The 7,996-nt window shown below is 38.0% G+C and overlaps 1 pseudogene; it reads left to right on the top strand.

Annotated features, from left to right (window-relative positions):
- Positions 1–500: 500 nt before the first annotated feature.
- LOC149570232 (glucan endo-1,3-beta-glucosidase pseudogene) lies at positions 501–7,520 on the top strand (annotated as a pseudogene).
- Positions 7,521–7,996: the final 476 nt, after the last annotated feature.

Genomic DNA, 7,996 nt, shown 5'->3' with positions numbered 1-7,996 from the left:
AACTCAAAATACCACCTAAGAATATGTGCCCTTAGGCATAGGTTTGCATTCCATTCAACTATCCAAACCCAAGAGTGCACATGACAACTGCCTCATCGAAGCTCATGAATACAATCTCCAAAGTATGTCAGCAAATCATGAACAAGTGATCAGCAGTCACCAAAATGACACTAAATCCACATTATATTCCAACAAATGAAACTGAATGTAGTCATGTTATTACGATAAGGGGGGTTAAAGAGTTTGCACTTTAAATGGTTTCCATAGCATCTAATTTTCATTCACTAAGTATCACAAGTATTGCATTCTACAACAAAAATCATAGCCCTTAATATTTAGCTTTCTTTCAAAGATATCAGTTTGTCCGAATTAGTTAAGGAATAACTATGGCCACCAGAGGTATCTATATATTAGATAATTGTTGTTAGAATTGTAATTGGAAGATCGATGGTGTAGTATGTTTTGATTGTGATTGTTATTAGAATATTTTCTAATGTTAAATGCCCCGTGCAGTAGGAGTGTGCTATGGAAAATCGAGGAATGTGCCCAGCCCACGTGAAGTGGTGGAGCTGCTAAAGCACCACAACAATGGGAAAGTGAGGATTTTGGAGGCACATGATCATGATCACGTGGAAGCTCTGAGAGCCCTGGAGAAGACAGGTATAGAAGAAGTAATAGTTGGATTGAGGAACAAGGAGCTTGAGAAGGTTGCAAGCAACCAGGTGGTAGCCAATAGGTGGGTGAGGGACAACATTGGTGCCTTCTACCTGGCTGCCAACATCAAATACATTTCAGTGGGAAATTAAGTGTTGCATTATGGAAACAAAAGATACGTCTCACATCTCCTCCCCACAATATGAAACATTCAGGCCGCATTGCGCAAGGCCAATTTGGACAAGGATATAAAGGTCTCCACCATCCAAGCAACATCATCTATGCTGGCGGGAGTGGGAGCCAAAGATTCTAATTATGATCCGCGCCCCTCTCAAAGTGAGTTCCGTAATGATCTCAAGAGCTCTCTGCCCTCTACTGAGGTTCTTGGCTGACAACGGCTCTCCATTCATGGTAAATGTTTACCGTTATTTCACCTACATAGGCAATAGGTACCAGATATCCTTGGACTATGTGCTCTTCAACCCCTCTACCCTGATGGTGCACGATGGAGGTCTTCAATACAGGAACTTGTTTGACGCGATGGTGGAATCTGTCATTTTTGTGCTTGAAAGAGAGGGACATCTTTGAGAAATATAAATTAACAAATTAAGATTCACAAACCTAAACCTAAAAATCTACTTGGCAAATGAAGGTGCTAAGTGCCAATTTTGCTCGGCACTTGAAGGTACCGAGTCACAGATTGCTCGACACTTGGTGGTGCCGAGTGACAGGCAATAGGTGCCGAGTGAACTTGGCACAAAGAGGAACTCGACACATAGAGTAAATTCTTGGCAACAATAGATGTCGAGTGAGCTCGAAAACAACTAAGAAAGAAGATGCTGAGTGTTTTGTTTCAAGGTAAAAGTATTATAACTTAGGAAATTCCAACGTGAATGCTTTCACCATTAAAACTAGAGAGCCAAAGCTTTAACCTTTCAAAAAAATTACTCAAATGCAACACACAAGGGAAGAGCAATGGATTCAATTATTCCTACTTACTTTTCTATTCAACTAAGATTAAACTATTACAAAATCTGGGAGTATTCGATTTCAACCAGAAAACCCTAAAATTGGTAAAACTTCAAACAACTTCAATACTTCAAAAACTTTAAACCTACAAGTCTAATGGCTGCTTACAAAGGTTCCTAGAGCAATCACTACTTTGATAGGAGAAAAAACCAAACAACAACAAACTCACAGAGTGAACAGGGGAAGTACGTGTAATTGTCGGCACAAACTTGTTTCATTCTTCCTTAGCTACTCTGCTTTGCAACTACTGATCTGCTAAATAATCTGACTGAACTAAAATGAATGTAGAAACATTCCCTTTTGTCACATTCCATTTTCCCCCTCATTTTTTATTTCAAAAATCTCACCCACTGTATTTATGTTTCTATCTATTCTAAATGTCAGAGGTGGTAGGTGAGCATTTGGCTCAAGGGACAAATGACCATTTCATTAAATATTCCAACACTCCCCCCTTTGTCTCAAGCGAAACAAACAAGGATCATAGCTGATCCAAATCAACTACACCAAGACTCTCTCTTAGGTGTACAAAAGTTCCAATGCCTAAAGGCTTAGTAAAAATGTCTGCTAGCTATTGCTCAAATTTGCAAAATTCCATCTTGATATCCCCATTCTCCACGAACTCTCTAATGAAGTGATATTTGATCTCTATATTTTTGCTTCTCCCATGGAAGACTGGATTCTTAGATAATGCAATTGATGAGATTTTGTCACAATAAATTGTGGTTCCATCCTCTTGCCTTTCATTCAAATCTGTCAAGATCCTCCTTAGCCAAATTGCTTGACATGTTGTTGGATTTACTACTATGTAGTCAGCCTCTGCTATAGATTGAGAAAAAATAGGTTGGTTCTTGGATGCCCATGAAATTACACCTGATCCCATATGAAACATGTATCCAGAAGTGCTCTTTCTATCATCTAAACTTCCAACCCAATCACTATCTGTGTATCCCACCAACATTTGCAGTATACAAAATTCCAAATCCCTTGGTACCTTTCACATATCTTAGGATCCTTTTTCTCGCTTGCCAATGGGAATCCTTTGGTGTTTCCATAAATCTAGAAATCAAACTTACTACATGCATTAGGTTTGGCCGAGTTGCAGTCAAATACATTAAACTTCCAACCATACTCTTGTATAGTGTTGGATCCACTCTCTTGTTGTTGTCTTCTTTGCTCAACTTCAAACCTACTGCTATTGGTGTGGGGTCTGCCTTACTATTCTGCATTTTGAATCTCTCCAAGATCTGCCCTGCATACTTTTCTTGAGAGATGAAGATTCCATCATGCATTTGTTTCACTTCTATGCCTAGAAAGTATTTCAAGAGATCTAGGTCTTTCATTTCAAATTCACTTTTCATGGCCTCTTTGAACTCACCAATTAGAGTTTTGTCACTACCAGTAAAAATTAAATCATTTGCATACAAGATAATAATTAACACATTTCCATTTGCTTCCTTGATGTAGAGAGTAGGCTCACCATTGCTTTTTCTAAAGCCATTGCTCATTAAATATGAGTCAATCCTATTGTACCATGCCCTTGGAGCTTGCTTGAGCCCATAAAGAGCTCTCTTCAATCTATATACTTTTTTCTCTTCACCTGCAACTTCATAACCAGGTGGTTGCTCCACATATACTTCTTCTTTCAATACACCATTAAGGAAGGTGGACTTCACATCCATTTGAAATACCTTCCTCTTGTGCTGAGCTACAATTGCTATGATAGCAAGCACAGTTGCCATTCTTGCAACCAGGGCATATGTCTCATCATAGTCTCTTTCATACTGCTATTTGTAGCCCTTAACTACAATTTTGCCTTCAGCATTGCATTTGGTCTTATAGACCCATTTCACTCCAATCACTTGCTTCTTGGGAGGCAATTCAGTTAGCTCCCATGTCTGATTCCTTTCTATAGCATCTATCTCTTCATCCATGACTTTACACCATTTCTTCTCTTTGATTGCTTCTTCAAAATATATTGCGTCACTATGAGAAAATAATGCAAAATTAACACTCTCATCATAATATTCATACCTTTCATCTTGGTATAAATCCCTAAGAATCTTAGTCTTTCTTGGTAATAGGGAGGAGAGTGTGGGATCAAAATCTTCACTGCTGCTACATTGCCTACTAGCTCAATCTTCACTGGTACTCGACACTGACACTCGGTCATGCTTAGAGGAGCTTGGCAATGACTGAACCTGCTTGCTTTTTCTTCTACTTTCTCCTTCTTTTTGTTCATTAGCATCTTCTTCACTCATAATTGCCACTTTACTTGAAGTGCTCAGTGAGTCATCAATTGGGCCATACCAAGACTAATTTTTAAGAAATTCTACATCTCTTGAAAGAGTCATCTTATTGTTCAATGGGTCATACAATCTATATGCCTTTGATTCTTAGGTATACCCTATGAAGATGCACTTCACACCTTTGTCATCCAATTTCTACCTTTTCTCTTTGGCACATGTGCATATGCAACGCATCCAAACACCCTTAGGTGTTCAACTGTCCATCTTCCTCGTGACCATGCTTCCATTGGAATTTTATCATGGACTGCCTTTGTAGGACACCTATTAATTAGATAAACTACTATTGCCATAGCCTCTCCCCAAAATTCAATTGGGAGACCTTTCTCTTTCATCATGCTCCTTGCCATTTCAATAATGGTCCTATTCTTTCTTTCAGCCACTCCATTCTGTTGTGGTGTATAGCTGGCTGTGAGTTCCTTCTTTATATCATGTTTCCTGCAAAAATTTACAAAAGAATTGGAGGTATACTCCCCTCCTCTATCTGATCCTAGGACCTTGATATAGTTTCCGCATTCTTTTTCATCCTGGGCTTTAAATTCTACAAATTTATCAAATGCTTCAGATTTATTCTTTAAGAAATACACCCATGTCCTACGACTGAAATCATCAATAAATGTCATGAAATAAGTACTCCCCCAATGGAAGTAATTTTCATAGGGCCAACTAGGTCAGTATGCACTAACTCTAATGGATATCTAGCCCTCCTAGAATTTCTAGAATTAAAGGGAAGCCTATGTTGCTTACCCAAAATACAAGCCTCACACTTGTCACATGAATTTCCTATATGTGGAAAACCTTTTACCATTCTTTTATTTGAGAAGAAATTTAAACCAACATAGCCAAGATGACCATACCTAAGGTGCCATAGCCATGAGGGGTCTTCAATCAAGCTCCTTAGAGCTGATTGTGTGGAAGGTACAACACCAACTTGAGATGAGAAACATATATCTATCCTCAAGGGAAACATTTAGTTCTTTTTCATTTGAACTATTGCACATAGGTTTGTGCTCCCATCCTTTTCATGAATGACACATGTGTCATTCTCCGTCAGCACTTTGTATCCATTTTGAATGAGTTGACCAATGCTCTTCAAATTGTGCTTCATACTAGGGGCAAAATACACATTTTGTATCTCCTTCTTTTCACCTTTCTTGGTGCGGACCATAATTGATCCTTTGCCCACTATTGGTAGGGTTCCATTGTTACCTATTTTAATCTCAAATTTGAAACTTTTGTCAATGAATGAAAAAAAGGTTTCATAACCACTCATGTGGTTGCTACATCCACTGTCAAGGTACCAAACCTTAGGGCTTCCTTCTTCAGTGGCATTATTTCCACTTCCCATGTTTACATCAGCCACATTTGCTTGTCCTGACTAATCATTTTTCTTTTTCCAAAATTCACTTGCATAATGCCCATATTTATGACAATAGTAGCATTCTACATTACTCATATTTGAGTTGTAGTTTTTCTTACCTCCTCTTGAGGTATTTTATGAGCTACTTGCTCCATCTGCTCTTCTTGAGCTTTCTACTACAACATTCATTTGTCCTCCATTACCTCTGCCTCTACCTCTAAAGTTTCTACCTGAGCCATTTCTTCCTCTCCCCCTTCCTCTTGGATTTGACTAAGTCTTGAATGTTTGATCTTGGGAAGAAGAAGATGTAGATCTATTGATCCTATTCTCATGGGTTTGAAGTGTACCCATTAACTCATTCATTGTCAAAATAGTGAGGTCTTTTGCCTCTTCTATGGTCATGACCAAATTGTCATATTTATGAGCTAAGCTCCTCAATATCTTTTCCACTATCCTCTGCTCTTGATAGTCTTCTCCATTTGACTTCAGTTGGTTAATCACATTGGAGGTCCTTAAACTAAAATCTGCAACTGATTCATTTTCCTTCATTTGAATGTTCTAAAACTCCCTCCTTATATTATGTAGCTTTATAGTATGGAATTTATCAGTCCCCTTAAAGTTTGTCTCAAGGATATCCCATGCTTCTTTTGCATAATTTACTGCTACAATCTTGGGGAATATTGTCTCTGTCATTGTTGCTTCAATCAAACTTAATGCCTTAGCATCCTTCCTCCTTCACTCTTTCAAATGAGTCTTCTATGCATTTGTAAGAGCAGCATACTAAGTTGGGTCTTTTATATCATTGAATCCATTAATCACAAACTCCCATAAATCATTGGCAACCATTATGGTCTTCATCTTCTTTTCCATTGCATCATAGTTTTGTCCATTGAAAGGTGGTGGCTGCTACCATATCTTTCTTGCATCTCCTGCCATGATAAATATCCCAAAAAAATGCCCTAACTCACTGTGGATGTGGGGCCTCAAAACTCTAATACCATGTGAGATATATAAATTAAAAAATTAAGACTCACAAACCTAAACCTAAAAATTTTCTCGGCACATGAAGGTGCTGAGTGCCAGTTTTTCTCGGCACTTGAATGTGTCGAGTCATAGATTTCTCAGCACTTGATGGTGCCGAGTGACAGGCAATAGGTGCCAAGTGAACTTGGCATAAAGAGGAGCTCGACACATAGAGTAAATTCTTGGAAACAATAGATGCTAAGTGAGCTCAGCTCCAACTGAGAAAGAGGATGCCAAGTGTTTTTTTTAAAGCTAAGAATATTATAACTTAGGAAATTCTAATGTGAATACTTTCACCATCAAAACCAGAGAGCCAAAGCTTTAACCTTTCAAACAAATTACTCAAATGCAACATACAAGGGAAGAGAAATGGATTCAAGTATGCCTACTTACTTTTCTATTCAACTGAGATTAAACTATTACAAAATCTGGAGCATTCGGCTTCAACCAGAAAACCCTAAAACTGGTAAAACTTCAAACAACTTTAATACTTCAAAAAATTTAAACCTGCAACTCTAATGGCTCCATACAAAGGTGCCTGGAGCAATCACTACTTCAAGAGGACAAAAACAAAACAACAACAAACTCACAGATTGAATAGGGGAAGTACATGCAACTATAGGCACAAACTTGTTTCCTTCTTCCTTCTTTGCTCTTCTCTGCAACTACTGATCTGCTGAATAATCTGACTGAACTAAAATGAATGTATAAACATTCCCTTTTGCCACATTCCATTTTCTCCCTCATTTTTTATTTATAAAATCTTACCCACCGTATTTATGTTTCTATCTATTCTTAATGTCAAAGGTGGTAGGTGAGCGTTTGGCTCAAGGGACAAACGACCATTTCATTAAATATTCCAACAACATCCACATCTACCCCTACTCATTATGAAGAGTGGGTGGCCCTCTGTGGGAGATGATGGGGTGGAAATCATGGACAATGCTAGCACATACAAGAACAACCTCATCAGGCATGTCTCCTCCAACTAGGAAATGCCTAGGAGGCCTGGAAACCCCATCCACGTCTACATTTTCTCCCTCTTCAACCACAACATTGAGTTCAGCCCTAACATCCAGCACCATTTTGGCCTCTTCTATCCCAACAAAACTCCCATCTACCCCGTCGACTTCACCCCCACCCCCTACTAGGTACTAGAATCTTTTCGAATTATTATCTATCTATCTATCATTCACCAATAACAAAGAGGGCTCGGTCTGCTATGTCCTCCGGACTATAATCTTATCTCTCATCAATAATGCAGAAGGCATGGTTTTCTTTTCCTTCCTCTACATTGTAAATAATTACCACTCCTAAATAAGTGAAGTGTATCACCTTTTCTTTAGTTTAATCGATCCTCTATATAATAAGACTTTCTTGATATCATTTGGAATATAATTAGTCACTTTAAGGAATTACTTATATTTTTTTGAAAAGGGAATAAAAATGGCATTTCACTAATGAAAGAGAATCACTCTCTGAATAAAATCATTAGTAAAATATAATAATTCAATCTGAAATCAAGGATACCTTCACTCTTAGTGATAAAAAAATGGGCTAGATATTTTCACAGTCTAAATGTTACAATAATTGTAAATAAAGTAGGAGAGCAATAAAATTAAGACTT

Source organism: Cupressus sempervirens, chromosome 3, assembly GCF_028749045.1.
Source record: "Cupressus sempervirens isolate cs-2001-9-10 chromosome 3, ASM2874904v1, whole genome shotgun sequence".
Lineage (NCBI taxonomy): Eukaryota > Viridiplantae > Streptophyta > Pinopsida > Cupressales > Cupressaceae > Cupressus > Cupressus sempervirens.
This window is presented reverse-complemented; position numbering and strand designations above follow the sequence as displayed.